Source organism: Mirounga angustirostris, unplaced genomic scaffold (genome assembly GCF_029215605.1).
Source record: "Mirounga angustirostris isolate CCGP_5_RB_7025 unplaced genomic scaffold, mMirAng1.0.hap1 SCAF_2, whole genome shotgun sequence".
Classification (NCBI taxonomy): Eukaryota; Metazoa; Chordata; class Mammalia; order Carnivora; family Phocidae; genus Mirounga; species Mirounga angustirostris.
Window position 1 is genome coordinate 45,623,440 of NW_026991710.1, and position 20,368 is coordinate 45,643,807.

The following is a 20,368-nucleotide window of genomic DNA, read 5'->3' on the forward strand; positions in this document are numbered from 1 at the left end:
TGGAGAGGCTATCCTGGATTATCCTAGTGGGCCCTAAATGCAATCATAAGTGTCCTTATAAGAGGGAGGCTGAGGGGGATTTTATACAGAAGGCAGACAGCGATATGCAGTGGCAACAGAGAGGGATTCAAAGATGCTATGCTGCTGGCTTTGAAGATGAAGGAAGGGGCCCTAAGCCAAGGAATGCAGCTCTAGAATCTGGAAATGTAAAGGAAATACATTCTCTTCTAGGGCTTCTGGATGGATCATGCTTCTGCTGACACCTTGATTTTGGCCCACTGAAATTCATTTTGGGCCTCCCAAACTGTAAGATTTTAAATTTTTTGTTGTTTTAAGCCACATAGCCACAGGAAACTAATACAACTGGGTATCTCTGCTTTGAGGTGCATATTGGCTGGGCTAACCTCCAGGCTTTGAGTTGGGTTCTGATGTGCTGCATGTGTGTCCTTCCTCAGGCTCAGGGTAAGGGTAGAGGCTTCCTGAGGTATGCTCTTCTTGTTGCATATCTCTGGAGTCTAAATGGTCAAGCCAAATGACCAAGTGTATGTAAGCCTCTGTGCATAATGTCAGCTAATGTTTTTTTGACCAAAGCATGTCATGTGGCCAAGCTCACCATCAGTGGGGCGGGGAGGTTTACTGGGCCTACAGTGGAAGACAGGAGGTGGGTAGAGTAAGTATTTGCTGAACCATAATCTAGCCCATCACAGGCAGGGGTCAAGTGATTCTGTGGTCCTGAAGCACAGCTAAGGTGGTCCACACATCACAGGAACAGCTGGTAGTAGTTACTAGATATTAGGTGGTGCTGCTGGCTGTTAAGTTAGCTGTTAGGCATCCAGACACAGGATGCTGCCATTTCCACTTAATGAATTCCAAACTGTCCCTTGCTTTTTAAAATTTTTATTTTATCACTTGATCTAGAGTCACTGAGGGTCCCAGGTACAAACATTTGATTGGCCAATTCTAGGTTAATAGTTCTATGAGAGCAATTGTCTAGCCTTTCCAACTCCATATTGGCGGGGGGGCGGGGGTGGCGTTGTTTACTGCCAAGTCTCACATAATGGCAGAACTCCCTCAATGTAGGAAGGGGATTTATTTATTTATTTATTTATTTATTATTTTTTTAAAAAGATTTATTTATTTATTTATTTGAGAGAGAGAGAATGAGAGAGAGCAAGCACAAGAGAGGGGGGAGGGTCAGAGGGAGAAGCAGACTCCCTGCCGAGCAGGGAGCCCGATGTGGGACTCGATCCAGGGACTCCAGGATCATGACCTGAGCCGAAGGCAGTCGCTTAACCAACTGAGCCACCCAGGCGCCCTTATTTATTTTTTTATTTTTATTTTTTATTTTTTATTTTATTTTTTTTTAAAGATTTTATTTATTTATCTGAGAGAGAGAATGGGAGACAGAGAGCATGAGAGGGAGGAGGGTCAGAGGGAGAAGCAGACTCCCTGCCGAGCAGGGAGCCCGATGCCGGACTCGATCCAGGGACTCCAGGATCACGACCTGAGCCGAAGGCAGTCGCTTAACCAACTGAGCCACTCAGGCGCCCCTATTTTTTTATTTAAAAAAAATTTTGGGAAAAAAAAATTGGGGGGGCACCTGGGTGGCTCAATCATTAAGTGTCTGCCTTCGGCTCAGGTCATGATCCCAGGGTTCTGGGATGGAGTTCTGCAAGGGGCTCCCTGCTCAGCGGGAAGCCTGCTTCTCCCTCTCCCACTCCCCCTGCTTGTGTTCCCTCTCTTGCTGTCTCTGTCAAATAAATAAATAAAATCTTTAAAAAAATTTTATTAAAGATTTTATTTCTTTAATTTTTTTTGAGAGAGCAAGCATGAGCGTGGGGGTGTGGCAGAGGGAGAAGCCAACTCCCCTCTGAGCAGGGAGCCCATTGTGGGACTCGATCCCAGAACCTGGGATCATGTACCACCTGCCTGAGCCGAAGGCAGACACCCAACGGACAGGCGCCCAGGAAAGGGATTTAGATGCTGGGCAGGCAGCAAAACACATGATAAAAATCTTCCAAGGGGAATTGTGATACAGTGGAAACAGAAAGGGTTTGGGGCAAATTCCTTAAGTGTTCTGAAACTTCGTTTCCTCATTTCTAACAGGGAAAAAAATAACCATAAACTTTTCATGAATAATAGAACTCAAGTACTTGACACATTTGATGCTTAATAAATGGCAGGCATTTTCTTTTTTCTTTTTTTTTTTTTTAGGAGACAACTCATTTTTCCAACTTCATTTTTATGAGGAAATTTCCATTTCATTGCTTAGGCAGGAACAGTATTTTATGTGTGTTTGTCAGCCATATAAGACAGATTCCCTTTTCAGTCTCCATTCTCTGTCTCTTATTTCTCCAGAAGTGGTTTACCTTTTCACTGAGGTGGCAAGAGTTGGATGCCCACTGTCCACATTCTTCTGGGTGAGGTTCAGGTGATGAGTATTGCTCTTCTCCTGTGGTCTGCCCTTCTTCATTCCCTTGGCCCTGTGCTTTGTACATTCATGCTTTCCTTCTCTACCTGTAGGTGTTAACTTTGTTCCTGCAGTGAAACTCAATGTTGTAAAGGGTAGATGGGTTTGTTCTGTAGGGAAAGTGTTAGGAAAACCATATGGGAGTGGGTCCAGGTATAATCTCAAATCTGGCACTATCAGTAGGTATTTTTAAAAAAATTTTATTTATTATGTTAATGCTAGTTACCATACATTACATCATTAGTTTTTGATGTAGTGTTCCATGATTCATTGTTTGCGTATAACACCCAGTGCTCCATTCAATACGTGCCCTCTTTAATACCCATCACCAGGCTAACCCATTCCCCCAGCCCCCTCCCCTCTAGAACCCTCAGTTTGTTTCTCAGAGTCCATAGTCTCTCATGGTTCGTCTCCCCCTCCGATTTCCCCCCTTCATTCTTCCCCTCCTGCTACCTTCTTCTTCTTCCTTTTTTTTTTTTTTAAACATATAATGTATTATTTGTTTCAGAGGTACAGATCTGTGATTCATCAGTCTTAAACAATTCACAGAGTTCACCATAACACGAATCCTCCCCGGTGTCCATCACCGAGCCACCCTATCCCTTCCACCCCCCACCACTCCAACAACCCTCAGTTTGTTTCCTGAGATTAAGAATTCCTCATATCAGTGAGATCATATGATACTTGTCTTTCTCTGATTGACTTATTTCGCTTAGCATAATACCCTCTAGTTCCATCCACATCGTTACCAGAAGTATTTTGATATCTAGTTGACCACTCTGTTTCTCAACTGTCCAAATCCATAATATGAAGGTATGTAATTGGCAACCTCAGACTCACCAACATTCTTTTAAAGTGGGTCAAAGAATAAAGCCTACAGTGGAGAGCTGTTATCCAGAACTCTCATTTCTAGTCTCATTTTACTGGGCTAGTTTCATGTCCTATAAAATAGTTTATTTTTGTATACATAAATGGCTGAACTCCAAATGTCAAAAATAACTTGAGAAGGCAAATACAAATAGTTGAGTGGTAATGACAGTGAAGAACAACCTTAAGTGTTTATAGTCATCAGGGTTGGCTTAGATAAGCAGATCATGGAGGTAGCGTATAATTGGGAGCCAGGACAGATCTGTTGCTGACTCTGCCACTGCTTATTCCAGTGTCTTTACTTTTGGACCATATGGGCTTCATGTTCTCTGCTAAGTGCATAGGATGCTGAATGGACCTCACCACAGCTCTCTCCACCTGGGTGTGGGGATGCTCACAGAAAGTAGTCCAGGCTGAGAAGTCATCGTGGCCTTTTCAAAGTGATAATAGTTACTTCTTTCCAGAGGAGGAGATGGTGGATAGAAGAGTCATCAATGCAAGATAATCCTTTTCTTCATTTTCCCAATTCTGACCAGATCATCACTTTCAGATCTGAGTATCCTGGCTCGATCTAAGACGAAGCTCCACTTTCCTATCTGTTTGGAGAGCATGAAAGCCATAAAAGCTTATCCTTAAGTATACTTCTGTGTAATTCAGAGAAATTATACTTGAAAACAGTTGCTCGGCTGTATATATAGTCATGCAGACTTGTCTTTAATTGGAACTTTTCCAAAGTGAATCCTGTAGATCAAAGCAAAGTTATAACCCAAGAATGAATGTAAGTAAGTTAATGAAACCTTGATACAAATGTCAGACCATAGAGACGGGGCTATTTAAGAGTAGCATGGATATCAGATTTTTTTGCCTGCCTAGCATCCATTTTCCATTCTAATGTCAGCATCCTGAACTTCTTGGGTAGAACCATCCTTTCTCTACCTTCATTCTATGTAGTATGGGTGGGGCTAACTCTACTTTGTAGATACTGAGAATTGCCCCATGACCCAAAATGATCCAATAAGATACAATCCCAGGAATTTTGATAGAGCAACTGGAAGTCCTTACATGTGACTGTGAGGGGAGAAACTACTCGAGAATGACACCACAGAGATAAGCAAAATCAAGAGATGAAGAGAGTAATACCCAAGCAGACAACATAAATCAAGGCCCTGGATTCAGCCATGCCTGAATCCCAGGTGCCCCTGGACTTTTTGGCTTACTAAAGTAAGCCAATAAATCTCTGTTTATCAAGTTTGGGTTGGACTTTTGTTACAAATGAAGAAGTTCCTACTCATTTAAGGCACTGACAGCAGATCAAAAATAGAGGCAGCCTGAAGTAGCAAGTAGAAAGTGCATGGGCCCAGGTTATTAGGCCTGGTTTAATCACTAAACATTTGTGGGCTTTCTTCACCTATGGAATTAAACTGCAATTTTATAAATGATATTTATTTTATTGAGGATCTAAAGATTACATGGCCATAAAGCTAGTTACCAGCACAGTCATGTGGTGGGTAGCTGACCTATGGTTTCATTCTAGGGCTCTGTTCACAAGATTTTTTCTCGAGGCAAGTACCCTTTTATGCTATTGGATTGACATTCTCCCCAATTTTTGGAAATCCATATGGATAAAATGGTATTGATTGTGGACCATGAGTGAATCTTTTTCCTATGGCAGAAAAACATTTAGTATATAAGAGGGGGATTGGAACACTGACCCACACTTTTTATGTATTAAACCAACGATTGATGAATTAGAGGTTTTTTTCTCTATTATATTTTTTGAGCTATGTTCGAGGAGGATTTAAGTCAGTTATTTATTGGATCCCCAGTGCCTTACTAATGTGTCTGGTACATAATGAGTACTCAAGAAATATTTAGCAAGTGGTTGAGGACTTGGGGTTATTTCTGCTTATATTACAAAGTCTTTCATTTTATTTTTTTTAAAGATTTTATTTATTTGAGAGACAGAGAGCAGGAATGAGAGGAAGCTGCAGAGGGAGAGGGAGAAGCAGACTCCCTGCTAAGCAGGGAGTCTGATGCAGGACTCAATCCCAGGACCCTGAGATCATGGCCTGAGCTGAAGGCAGCCACTTAACAGACTGAGCCACCCAGGCGCCCCCAAAGTCTTTCATTTTAATCTAATAACACTTCCAAAAGAAGGAGATTTCTAGAAGTCTATTCCCTTTGTTATTACTAATGAATGTTTAAAAGTGGTATTTTCTTATACACATTAACAATGAAAAAAATGGACATTTATGTACAGTGACTTGCATTATTTTTAAAAATATAGCTTCCTTAAGGACTTTATATTTTTTCTACAGAATTCTACCTTTTCCCTCATACTAGCTTTCTTAAAATTGTTCGACTTACTTTTCATGTTGCTTTAAAAGATTAGCTTCCTCTTTCCTAGATAAATCAATATTATTCGAGTCGAAATCATATTTTCTTAAATGTTAACACATTCTACCCTCTTCCATCTTATTTGCCATGCTAGTTCCTTCACTGCACACAGAATATGAAATAGATTTAGATATAATTGGGTCACAGATTATTAAATAACCAGCCTCTCAACTTTGTCCTGTAAAATTTCCAGATGCACACACACGTTTCCATTTCTGCCCGCCACTGTAGAGAATTTCTCCCCACTGAAATGAACTAAATGGAAATTTGTTCATGATCTGAATTTATTCCTGTGGTAGATACCTCTTATTTGTAGCCCCTCTTTGAAGTCCTTTTTAAGCCCCCAAACTGGATTTATAATTGGTTTCCTATTTTCAGCTGTTTATTTTTTCATTTACCCTTTCTTACTCACACACACTGGCCTTAGATCTTTTCAACTATTCCATTATTACTAATAAGCTATTACCTTTCATCCTTCCTTCCTTCCTTTTTTTCCTCTTTCTCTTTCTCCCTTCCTCTCTCCTTCCCTCCTTCTTTCCTTGCTTCTTCCTTTAAAAAATTATTTAAATAAATGCTTTGAAACGGATTTACCAATAGACTCCTTCATTGTGGAAATTCTTGGTCAATTACTTAGGTCTATGCATAAGGGTTTCATTTCTATGTTTTTGCTTTTATCATTATTATTTTTAAATTATTTATTTATTTGTGAGACAGAGAGAGCAAGAGAGAGCATGTGCACAAGCAGGGGAAGTGGCAGGCAGAGAGGGAAGCAGACTCCCCACTGAGCAGGGAGCCTGATGCAGGACTCGATCCCAGGACCCTGGAATTATGACCTGAGCTGAAGGCAGATGCTTAACCTACTGAGCCACCCAGGCATCCCTGCTTTTATTATTTTCTTTGTTCTCCTTTAATTTATGTAGCTTTGGGTCTCTGGATTTTTTTTTTTTGTCTTTTCCACAAGAAATAGTAGTAACATAGCAACATGATCTAGCCTTTAAGGGGCAGAGCTATGAGATTACTGGCCTGTGTCCACAGCTAGCTCTGAGATGTGTATTTCCTAGTAGCTTAACTTTTCTGTATGTTGAGCAGAAAGAGAGAAAGAGAGGGAATTTAGTTCAGTTATATAAAGCAGAGTTTCTGGCTATAAACTACCTGGGTTGAATCCTGGCTTTGTCATTTACCAGTGTATGACCTTAGCTAAGTTACTTTACTTCTCTGTACTCAACTTGCTTTAAAATGAGAAGATACTAATAGATCAAAATATTGGGAGGCTTAAAGTCAATAATAGATGAAAATTCTTTTTTTTTTTTTTTTAAAGATTTTATTTATTTATTTGACAGAGAGAGACACAGCGAGAGAGGGAATACAAGCAGGGGGAATGGGAGAGGGAGAGGCAGGCTTCCCGCTGAACAGGGAGCCCGATGCGGGGCTCGATCCCAGGACCCCGGGATCATGACCTGAGCCGAAGGCCGACACTTAACGACTGAGCCACCCAGGTGCCCCAATAGATGAAAATTCTTGAAAATCTTTTATATATGCTAGATTTTATTACTAAGTGGGAATTATATTCAAATAGCTGGAAGAGGAAGATTAACATTTTTATCATTATCAAAATGCCTAACTTAGAAACAAATGTTAAAACAATCCAATCAGTGAATCGTTGAAGCAATGAATAAAGAACTATAAAACTTCACAGGTACTAGTTGCAAGTGCAAAACTCCTGAAAAATTTTTCTATATTAAGAAACATCTTGGGCGCCTGGGTGGCTCAGTCATTAAGCGTCTGCCTTCGGCTCAGGTCATGATCCCAGGGTCCTGGGATCGAGTCCCGCATCGGGCTCCCTGCTCCGCGGGAAGCCTGCTTCTCCCTCTCCCACTCCCCCTGCTTGTGTTCCTGCTCTCACTATGTCTCTCTCTGTCAAATAAATAAATAAAATCTTAAAAAAAAAAAAAAGAAACATCTTATTGACGATTTATTAAAAGATCGTGTATATGTATAAATATTAGGAGAAAGTTGTTTCACTTATCTATTGCTGGGTAATAATCACCCCCCCAAATCTGGAGGCATAACACAACACCATTTTATTTGCTCATGGATTCTGTGAGTTAGTAATGTGGACAGAGCACAGTGCATATCTTTCTCTGCTCTACAATGTCTGGGGTCTCACCTGGGAAGACTGATGCCTGAGGATTGGAATTGTCCAGAGCTTCCTCACTTACATGTATGGTGATAGATGAATGGATTGGGCTGGGATAAATGAAGGCGTGGGTCAGCTGGGATGGTTGACTGGTCTGTCTATCTATGTCCTTTCCATGTGGTTTGACTTCTTTACAACATGGTGGTCTCACAGTAGTCAGACTCCTTACTTGGCATCTCAAGGCTCCAAGAGTAAGTATTCCAGAGAAGAAAGAGAAAACTGCTATATCTTTTATGACCTAGCTTTGCAAGTACATATTATCACTCCCACAAGCTTTATTTATTTATTTATTTATTTATTTATTTATTTATAAAGATTTTATTTATTTGAGAGAGAGAGAATGAGGGAGCATGAGATGGGGGAGGGTCATTTGGAGAAGCAGACTCCCCACTGAGCCGGGAGCCCGATGTGGGACTCGACCCTGGGACTCCAGGATCATGACCTGAGCCGAAGGCAGTCGCTTAACCAACTGAGCCACCCAGGAGCCCTGCAATCATCTGTTTTAATTGTTGCATAATATTCCCATATACGAACGTAATTTTATTTGCTTAATCTTTTCCCCAGAACTGGACATTTAGGCTTCTGAAGTGATAAATAATGCTGCATGAATATTCTCATGATGAAATCTTTGTCACTGTTGCCTTAAGATTGACTTTTATAAAGGAAATTTGTTGTCATAACGTGAATATTTTAAAGAATCGTCATTCATATTGCTAAACTGATTTTTCAGAAATGTATGAGCTTACATAACTAGTTTCTGCAAACCTTTGAACTTGAGATCAGGCTAAAATGTTGCTATAAAATGTTATGGCTAGTTCTTAATTTCCTATTCTTAAGGTTAATAATACTGTGTAAAATAGTAATGTGGACTGTGAGAGTAGAAGAAACAGGGACCAAAATGTTGCCATAAAATGTTATGGCTAGTTCTTAATTTCCTATGCTTAAGGTTAATAATACTGTGTAAAATAGGGCCAGCATTTGTCCAGAAAATGATGAATACTTTTCAGATGATTCATATATTACTCAAAATTTCATGGAATTCTTATGAAGAATGTCCTCTGTTGTCCCTTGGCAGTCACTTCCTATTGCTACAACAGTTGGGGAGTCTGGATATGTATTAATGGGGGTCAAGATAGTTGCCCTGGTATGGGACTATTGTACAGGAATATGAAATAGAAAATGCTCAGCTACAGAAATATTGTTTCTTTACAGGAAAAAAATGTTAGAAATGATCCCTAAACATGGTCCCCATGTTTGCAACTAAATTCCAAACTCTGAAAGTTATATTTTATTACTTCACATTTTTTCTTGTCCTTTGGATAAAACAAAGGCAAATGACTTTTGGATCTTTTGAGAGAAATATTTTTTGTTCAGGATATAAATAAAAAGAGGACTGGGTTTCTTTTTTTTTTTTTTTAAAGATTTTATTTATTGAGAGAGAGAGAATGAGAGAGAGCACATGAGAGGGGGGAGGGTCAGAGGGAGAAGCAGACTCCCTGCCGAGCAGGGAGCCCGATGTGGGACTCGATCCAGGGACTCCAGGATCATGACCTGAGCCGAAGGCAGTCGCTTAACCAACTGAGCCACCCAGGCGCCCGAGGACTGGATTTCTAACCATCCTAAATCTTGACTTCTTTTTCCTTTTATCTTGAGATCACTCACTTGTCATTTAGTCCCCATTGCTGTGGATGGTTAATTTTATTCAATTTGGGTGTGTAATAGTATTTAATTTCACAGTTAGGTTCTCAGCTCCATGAGCACCGGAATTATTCCTTGGATATCTTTGTATCCCCTGATAGTGCTAAAAAAGGACCTTGACTGTAGTGGGTTCTTCATTCATTCAGTATATCCTTGTTAGGCACATATTCTGCACGATACATAGTGCTAGTTCTGGAGATTCTATGAGAAGACATAGTCTTAGTGCTCATCAGATATTCATATATTTCCTTGTTTTTTCCATCTTCCATTGCATTTGCGTTGCGACCATGTGACTAGTTCCGACCAGTGGATTGTGAACATTTAACTGGGCTGAGACACTTTAAGAGTTGGTGTGCACTTCTGTCTCTTACCCTGATGTGGCAACCTAGGGAGCCAGATATTGAGATAATGACATGAGAAGGTAGAGTCTTAATCCCTGAGTCATTCAGGAAGCAGAAGTCCTCACCATGTACACCAGACTTAGTGTGAGTGAAAAATGAGCTTTTGTTGCTTTAAGCCACTGTGATTTTTTTGGTTTTATTTGTTTCTATAGCAAAACCAATTCTGTCTTGAGACACTTCCCTTAAGCAGCTGGTAGTCTATGTGAAATAAGGATATGTATGGTTTGACTTTTGATTATGTGGTTGGGAAATAGAGTGACCTATGGACTTTGAGGTTCTCAGTTAAATAAGAATTCAACATGATTAGTTTCTCCGGGTTTTGGACCTACTTTAACTATCTGTGAGTTTGAGAAAAAACACAACCTCCCAGGGCTGTAATTTTCTCATTTGTAAGGGGGGCAGGCCATTTTTCTTGCTCTAACTGCATCACTGTTTTGTAAACAGCTGTGAGAGTAGAAGAAAGAGGGACCAGAAGGACGTTCATATCTTTATAAAAAGAGGTACTTTTCTGTGATTTACTGGGTACGCCCTCACAACACTCACTTGAAGTAGCAGATGGAGGCAGGAAGGGCCATTATCTTCTAACTCAAACATAGATCTTTCAGTCTGTCTTCAGGGCAGCCATGAAAATTTGTCGCAATACATTCTTTACTATCAACAAGGATACCTTTTCTTCAGAAAGAGAATACTCACAACACTGTCAGACTCCTACTCAACCTTCCATGCCAGATATTGCATCTTAGGGCAATCTTTTCTTGAACATCTTTCCATTCCCTCACACAAAGAAAGTTATCTACCACCTCCTACATGTTATGTCTATATTCCAGACACACTTTCATTATTTTACTTATTACATGGTATTTTATTGTTGTTTTTAAGTAGCTATTTCTGCTCGACTGGACTGTACATTCCATAAGGAAAGGACTTTTCTGCATAATATCCCCAGGGTCTAAGCTAGTACCCAACATCCTGTTGCCACCCAATAAATACTTCTTAAAATAATTGAATGACAGGGAAGTGAATCCTTCACTGTTAATCAAACATTTCCTGGTAAACTTGACTGGAAATGGATACAACAGTGGACTAGTAGTGCTACTACTCCAGTCAGTTTGCTATTACCATAATCCCCTCCCCACCACCTTTTTCCTTTTAAGAGATGGGCCATTTCCAGGTGACCTACCATGCAGCTGAATTATAGAATCATGTTTTAGCTCTGACTTCTTAGCTTGTTTTGCAAGGGAATTAGGAGATTTAATACATTTGTGTTGCTAAAGAGCTTGAGATCTGTTTAGGAAAGTAACTTTAGAATGCCTAAGTGCTTAGTATCATAATATTTATTGAGAACTGAAGAATAGAATTCTTAAAATAGTCTTGCTCATTGCGGTATCACTGAAAGCATGTTATACTAAATCCCATTTGTCTTGGATATAAGATTTCTGGAAGATGACTGGAAAGAGGAAATTAGTGGATTTTGGAGTGGATTGTGTAAGAATGAACACTTTCTTTAAAGGGTCCCTTTTCTTTTTTTTTTTTTTTAAGATTATTTATTTATTTATTTGACAGAGAAAGAGACACCGAGAGAGGGAACATAAGCAGGGGGAGTGGGAGAGGGAGAAGCAGGCTTCCCGCTGAGCAGGGAGCCCGTTTTGGGACTCCATCCCAGGACCCTGGGATCATGACCTGAGCCAAAGGTAAACGCTTAATACTGAGCCACCCAGGCACCCCGAAGGGTCCCTTTTCTTAAAGTAACAAATGTTAGAAAAAAAATGCCTTTAGCTGCACCTACTCAGGCCTGGTAGTTACAAGTCTAAGAAATGGGCAAATCCCATATGCTGGCAGATGGAGAGTGTGAAAAGAACCTCTGCTTTGAATTCTGTCCTGGGATGGGGCAGAAGAACCACTGAAGGTCATTCCTTACACAGGGTCTCTAAAATTAGGTATGTCATTTATGGATATGTTCATTCTCTGGGAGAAGGAAGGCTTCATTCTTATGCTGTGTGGAGTTTGATGGCCTTTGTATTTATGTCAGGTATAAGTTTAAAAAAATGAACAAACATATCTTCAAAGCCAAGGAAAGATTTGGTGGTCAGAGCACTTGCTGGCTGAGGTGGGATAGTCACCTTCGTTTGGAAGAACTTGGGGACAGCGATACAGGGAGATGGCTAGAGGGGCAGGAGATTGACTTCACCTGATGGTGCTAAAAAATTCTCTGAAGTGTGTTTCAGACATCTAGTCTAAAATATGTCATTCTGTCCTCCATACAGCCAATGAAAAGGGTAGGGCTGCACTTTTGCTCTTCTTATACCCATTCTTTGCACTGCCTTCTGGTTACTCAGTTTTCTCTACAGAAGTTCTCTTGATATTCATTTAAATTTCACTTTACTTCTATAAAAATATAGTTTTGTTTTTTTTTTTGTCCAGTGCCTCCAGAAGACTTGCCTTCTCCCAATATTAAGAAATGAATACTCAAAAACAGAGAAGCTAGCCCAGTTTTTGTTGTAGGAGAGCACTTGCCACCATCATCATTCACAAACTCCTATAGACTACCCATTCTGTATAATATTAGCTATAACAATAGTAACAGTTATGAAAAGCTTACATAGAGTTTCTCACACTGGGACCATTCAGGGGACTTTCATAGTTACAGTATAGCAGAAGCAAAAATAGCATCTAAGTCTTAACAGAGTCAGTTTAGAACTACATCAAAATGATTGCTCAGTAGCCCTCTATGCTTAGCACTTCTCTTAGAAAGACAGGTTTTGATGACCATTAGCTCTTCTGATTATAGGAAGGGAAACTTACCCACCAACAGGAGAGTAGTAGGTATGACTGGGTGTGGATGCACATAGGTTTGTCATGATTGCCGGTCAAGTGTGTACTGGAGATTCAAGTAGAAAATAAATTAGCTGGATGACCTTGACATTATTCTCTCTAAAGTAGAAGGTGAAGTTTTCTACTGAGAGTGGGCAAAAATGGGGGCTTAAAGAGTGTGGTTAATTAGACTCATCTGTAGGTTTTCACATGTATCTTCAAATCACAACAAATGTCAACTCCAGGAAATTACAGACCTCAATTTTATTCTCCATCATTATTATGATGATAAAATCCTCTGGATCTGTGACTTCATCAGACAGTACATACGCTTATGGAATGGTGGAGAACTGGCTGATATTGAGATATCCTTTTGAAAGCAACATTTAATGTAGCACTGGGATGCATGGGCCCTAATACCACCTGCAATTGGAAAAGTTGTGGGTAAAGATCTCCCTGGGCCTCAGTGAATTCTCATTAACTCTGAGAAGGCAGAGGGAAGATAGAAGAGGTTGACACCTACTGCTGCACCTCTTAGTGCTGCAAATCATTCTTCTTCAACTGCCCCATAAGAATTGGGCAGGGCACCCATTTCTACATTCTTCATAGAACTTCAGGGATGATTGCATCAGAATAAAACAATTTTTTTACCTTTTAATTTTGTTGCATTTTTTTCCCTTGGGAAGATTTACATTGAAAAGACTCTTTGTACATAGCTTATCAATAAGCTCATGATTTTAGCAATTTGTCTGCATTTCTATTCTGAATTTAAACTATTACCCTTTAGAAGCTTTTCATGTCATATTAAAAAAAAAAAACCCTTCTCTTTTTTACAGCCATAAAAAGAGCAGAAGTAGGTATTGCTATTCAGTAAGGAGTGGGTATCATTAGCTCAGCACATCAGAAATCCTCTGAATATAGAAAGATTTCTTCTGAAATGATATAAAAATTAGAGTATTCAGCAAAGAATACCATTGTCATAAGCATTTATTACAAAGAAGAATTTGAACCTTTAATTTCTTACTTCTCTTTTCTGAAGTGCTAAGCAGGGAAAGTTTAGTGTCAATACTTAAAAAAGTACATTTTCCTTACTAAAGCAGTAGCATGGCCTTCTGGGTAATGAGGCAAATTAAAATTTAGGAGGCCTGGGTTCTTTCAAACTCAACTATTACTTGCCCTTGATAATGCTGTTTACCCTCTCCAAGCCTCAAGCTCCCCATCTATAAAGTTGGACTCATAATGATCTTGCATTTACACACTCCTTTGAGGATTATAAAGGGAAGGTACTACATAAACCAGGAGCTTTTTATTCTTTGTAGTTTTCAACTGAGAATATTATTTAGCTAGGGTTCAGAACAGATCAATGAAGAGGCAGGAAGTAGGATTTTTAAAGAAAGGTTAAGCTAAAAGTTTTGCAGAGAGCAAATATTTATATATTATTTAATGTAATCCCATTGACTTTCAATATATGTTTGGAAATGTTTCTATAGGAAAAACCAAATGGCCCTAACTCATAAGAAGAAATTTCACTTGAGAATCCTGCTACTTAGCTTTAGGGAATATTTAGCCTTTGTCAAAAATATAGTCTGATTATATTTACAGCTCCTACTCATACTGGTAAGAAGTTAGTTGACCAACCTATATGACCACATGTATATTTAAAAAATACATTGGACACTAATTATTATCTCCTGCATGTCCTCACTATCTCGACTAAAGTTCTGAGTTATGAGATATCTGTGGTTGATAGGTATACATCTTTAGTAAGAGGAAGCAAAGGAAGGTGTATTTTCAGAGCAGATGTCTGTCTGTGTTTAGCATAATAATAGACCTCTTTAATATCCCTGGATGGTGGTTCTAGAACTAGACCAAAAGAAGATTCTGACAATGGCAGTGTTGATCAAACCAGCAAGAGTTCTATTATCTTTGGAGGCAACTGTGACTGCATATCTAAAATAGATCATTGTTTAATAAAATTGACCTAAACCAGATGTGAGCAAGGTGAGAGGTCAATAAAATTGACCTAAACCAAATGTTATTTGGAGGAGAATAGATAAACCTAAATAAAAAGAATTTAATAAGACCTCTGGATATGTGATGGTAAATTGCAAACAGATGGTCCAACTGTCTATCTTCTCAACAGTTATGGTAAGGAACAGCACTAGATACTTGGTAGTAAGTAAAAAGCAAACCATCTGTATATACAAAGGAGTTTCTTAAGAAAAGGATAAGCAAAATAAGAACAACAACGATAGAATCATAATTTGGGAATTAAAGATCTTTGGGGTAGTAGAACTACACAGGCCTTTAAATGGGTAAAATATGACAGGAGAAATAATCGCTTGAAGGATAAAGCAAATTATGGGAAAGATGAAGGGAAAGAAAGAGAATGGGAAACATGTTAGAGTTTATCATTTATGAAAGACTGACAGCACCATGTTGAAGACTTCTGGGATATTTTCGTGTTACTTGGTAATGGAAAAATGATTTTATGTGTATTGTGCAATCATATTTTATAATGAAAACTTGTGGAATTTCCTTTCTAATATTTTGAGGGAGAGGATGTTGAGCTGTCTTCTGTCCTCAATGGCTCCAAACATAAATGATTACTTGGCTTGAGGCATTAGGGACTGGTGGAGACCAGTGAAGTGTCAGATGCTGGTTATATTTAGAGGAAAGAGGATGGACACTGACCCCCTCAATTCTGACCCCTTCAATTCTAAGTTCTTGCCTATAAGTAAATTTATTTACACCATATTCAGGACAAAATTAAATTTGGTTTCCTTGACTAACAGATCACCTAAGAGAAGCTGGTCTCATGTGAACAAAGGTATTTCAAAACCTAAAAAGTAACAACTCATTTCCACAATGGCACTTTTCTCTATGAGCATTTGGTGCCATATTGCTGATTCCAGGCAGCATAAACTTTGTACAGCTGACATATTCTGACTCAACTCCCACTATAATTGAAGTTACTTTATTAAACAAGCTTGAATCATTTCAATTACTTCGTGGCCTGGAGTGCTGGTGGCATACATGATGACTACATGCTGATTAAATTAGAGCTCATACACCCCAGAAAGATGTGCATACCAGAAAACGGCTTTCTCTTTCTTCGATATAAAAAAGCCCTCTCTAATTCATATTCACTGGCTAGATCCCTTTGGGTTGTATATTAATATTCATAAGATAAACCACATAGCTAAAGCAGAAGATTAAAGTCAAGTCTCTTAATAAAGAAGCAAGAGTAATGACTACAGTAAAATCTCCAAAAATGCCATTATCCCCCTGAAGAGTGAACACTACTACTGTACATGTGTTGAAGCTGAGCAAGAGAACAATAAAAAATGAATTACTGCAGTGATTTGGATTTTAAAATACACTAGAGAGGAATGAGTAAACACAAACACTTAGACCAGTAGAAAAGAGTATCAGGATCAGATGGTTGTATAAAGCACCAGCTTAAGAGTAGAGTGTACAGTTCACCTTATTTAGATATGAGAATAGATGTGTGCTCTAGGAGATAGCACTAAAAATTATTTTTCCTTTAAGTAGACTATATGATTTTCTCTTGGATTCAGTACTGAATTCTGAGGGCTGAGGTAAACTAAATGACTAACCATAGAGCTGCCCAGTTAATTCTTTCTAGTTTATCTACTACTATACTTTTGCTCTGCTTTGCCTATCTGTGTTGATCTCTTCTTGGTAAGATGAGGAAATTATACTTGCATAGATACTGCCTTCCCTTGTTCCCTCCTTTCCTTCCTTCCTTAGATATTTACTGAGTGCCCATTTTGAGCTGGATACTTTCTTAGGAGCTGGGGATCCAGCAATTGGCAGACAAAGCTTCTGCCCTCAGGAAACGTATAAGCGGGAAAACAATAAACATTGAAACCAGTTATAAGTAATTTCAGAGAGTGAGAAGTGCTGTGAGAAAAACAAAACTGGGTATTTGCGTATTAGGGGTGATATGGGTACTAGGGGTGACTTGTTTGTTTTTGATCAGAGTTGCTATTTTAGATGGGGATACTAGGGAAGACCTCTTTGAGGAGGGGGCATTTGAGAAGAGAATATTTGCATATTAATGCCATTATAATAATAAAATTTTATTTTTGTATCATACATTAGAGTTTATAGGCCACTTTCAAATAAAAAATATTATTTAATGGTCATATCAATCTTGTGATATCAGAATTAGGATCTCAGTTTTCTAAAAGAAGCTAAGAAACTTAAGTGACTTGTCCCAAATTTATATAGCCAATGTGTGGCAGGACTTAGGTCCATGGCTTACATTACAAAGATAATTTTACTATGACAGAGAAAACTATGGGATTTAAATAAAACCTAAAATCCTACTACCACAAAAATATTATTTTTGCATAACTCCTTTCCATCCGTGTGTGTATGTAGGTAAGTGTGTGTGTGTCTGCATGCATGCAAGAGCGTGTGTAGTGATTCAAAAAGAACTGAACTCTTTCAAAAAATTTACCATTCAGTAACTAGGTTATACATTTACATTTGGTCAAAACCAATTTATGTAGGAATCATGACAGTCATTTCTATAATTTGCAAGTATGAAGATGTGCCTCTCATGTCACAAGGCATATATTAATCTTATAGTCTAGTTCATCCCAAACACTTTTTAGCTTATCCTAGTTAGAGGGTAAAATGGCAGCCTCAGTGCAGTCCTTTATTTCCTCATGGCTACAAAACGAGGTTCTTGACATAATCTACATGCAAACCACATGTTTCTATAATCTGGTTGATTGAGTAATATAATTAAAAAAAGTCCAATTCTTTTTGAATTACAATCAGTTTCTCCCTTTGTGTATTTTTAATTAACTGTACATGCCATAATTTGCTAAGTGGTTCAGTTGTTGAAACCTGTTAGGGCAGGTTTTCTTGCCCTAAACTGTTAGTACAATTTCCATTTATTAAAACAATCCCTTCACTTCAAAAAGCTCATCTTGCTTCTGCCAGAGCTTGAAGGAGTTGCATCTTCATTTTTTGTTTCTTTGAAGGAAGCTTTACTATAAGGACCTGTGCCAGGAAGAGGGAACAGCATACACCAAAGCCTGGAGACTGATACTTAGAGAGGGGAGGAGGAGGGTGACAAAAGATGAAGACTGAGTAGCATGCAGAGAGAGGCCCTATCTGGAGGGGCGTTGACGCCATGCTGAGAGTGTGCACTTTCTCAGGATGATGGGGAGTCATGGAGAGGTTTTAAGCAGGGAATGGACAAATTTACTTAGTTCCTTTGATTATTTTTCAAGTGTCATTGTCTTTTTAAACTTTCTATAAATTTCATGAGAAACTGGGTGTGTTTATTATGTGGGAGGGTGTTTTTGTCCTCAGTCCTTGAAGCATATTAATAGACATAACCAAAATATTTTTTCCCTTTTCTTCTGAGCATAGTTTTTGTTGCTACTGGAGGAATTTGATAAGCTCTGGAAAAATATATATTCATATTTTCAAATGGGCTTTTCAACTAAAGACTTTGGTGCATCCATGTTCATGTGTTTGGGAATGTTCATTCCATCATCTAGACAGCTCCATTTCTCCTTTTTATTTTCTTATCTCCTTCTTGGAAAGCAGCAATTAAATTCAGTGCTGTATCAGAATTAGAAAGTAGCAAAAATATCCCTGGTATTATCATTTGGGTTCACACTGTTTTAAACCATAGTCTTGAAGAAGATTGAAAAATTGGATTTTGGGATTGAATACTGACTGACTCACCAGTAGTTACCTTCCTGTGGAGATGAATATTTTCTTCTGTGTGAAGAAAAAAATGACTTATAAGCTATATTTGACTGAGGATGAGAGCTCCTAAAATGGCCTTACTACATAATAATAGCTGTAATGTATTGTTTCTCTCTCTCTCTCTCTCTCACACACACACACACACATAAAAACGTAATTTGAAAAACAACTCTATAAAGTAGGTATTATCCCCATTCCAAAGTGAGGAAACCAAGGACTAGGGAAATTAAGACTCTTGTTCCCGGTCACACACAAGAGGTAGAACCTGGCTTTGAACCAGGTTCCGACTTCTGAGATGCTGCTTCTAACCATGTCATTCAGCCCCTCCCATTTCAGCAAGCCAGCTTTAGGCAAAGTAACCTCTGTGGATCTCAGTTTTCTATAAATTATAGAAGTTGGACTAGATAAAGAGATTGGGCTAAATTATCTCTAAACTTTGTAGCTTAGACATTCCATAAGTGGTCTTCTTCTAGGACATTGCCAATTATGAGCAATAGTATTATTTAGATAAAGTCATTACTTTATATTTGGTTTTCAGAAACCATTTTATTTATAGGAAGCAATAAGGAATCAAGCCTGCTGATAGTCCAACAGTGAATGATGAGGATAGGAGTTTTAACACGTGCAGGCATGGGAGCTTTGAGGTATTTGGATGTCAGTCCCGGCTTTGACCGACACTCACTAGCCAAGTCACATAACATTTCTGAACTCCTTATCTGTATAACTGTGATGATGATATCTAACTTATAGAGTTGTATGAAAATTAGAGGTAATGTTTGTTTTTAGATTATCATTGATGTTCAGTAAATATTATCATCTACATTATTATCATTGACATCACTGTCCTTATCAGAAGCCACAACATTAATGATAGAAAAGGGAGAACTTGCTATGATTTCCTTTGATATCTACTCAAAAAAGGGTCTGAATTAAAGAATTGGTTCACACTCAAAACTCTGGGTTAGAGCTGAGTGGATAGAGAATACGTTGAATATAATATTTATTCATTCAACAAATATTAATTGAACACCTACTTTATAGCTATGTGGCTATTTTATTATTATTTTTTTTAGAGAGGGAGAAAGAGAGTGCAGAGGAGGAGTAAGGGGAGAGGAAGAGGTAGAATCTTAAGCAGGCTCCACACGCTGTGCAGAGCCCAACATGGGGCTTGATCTCACAACCTGAGATCATGACCTGAGCTAAAATCAAGAGTTGGATGCTTAACCAAATGAGCCACCCAGGCGCCCCTGCTGCACTTCTTTTTAAACCATGGATTTAACAATAAGCAAAACAGTTCCTATGCTCACAGAACAAGATTTAAGTGGGCATGACAGAAATAAATACAAGCTAAGTCCATAGTGATTAGGGCAATGATGAAGAATAAAGTAGGGTAAGTGGAGAGAGTATAAGTTTCTGTGTAAGGAACTTTGTTTTATATATACAGTCATGAGGGGTGAACTCTCTCATTAGGTGACATTTGAGGAAAGACCCAAAGGGAGTGAAGGAGCAAATGATGCGGACATCTGAGAAACATTCCAGGCAAAGGGAACAGCATGTGCTAAGACTCTGAGGTGGAAATGTACTTCAGTGCTTAAAGAAGAGTAAGGAAGCCAGTGTGTCTAGAGCAGAGTGCAGGGAGCAGAGTGAAGAGATGATAGAGTGATGGCAAGAGCCCATCACCATTATTTCTATCATTACTATTTACAACAATCCAAATTGTGGGGAGAGGAGGACCAGAGCCCTAGATATGAGCTCCCTCTGCTTATT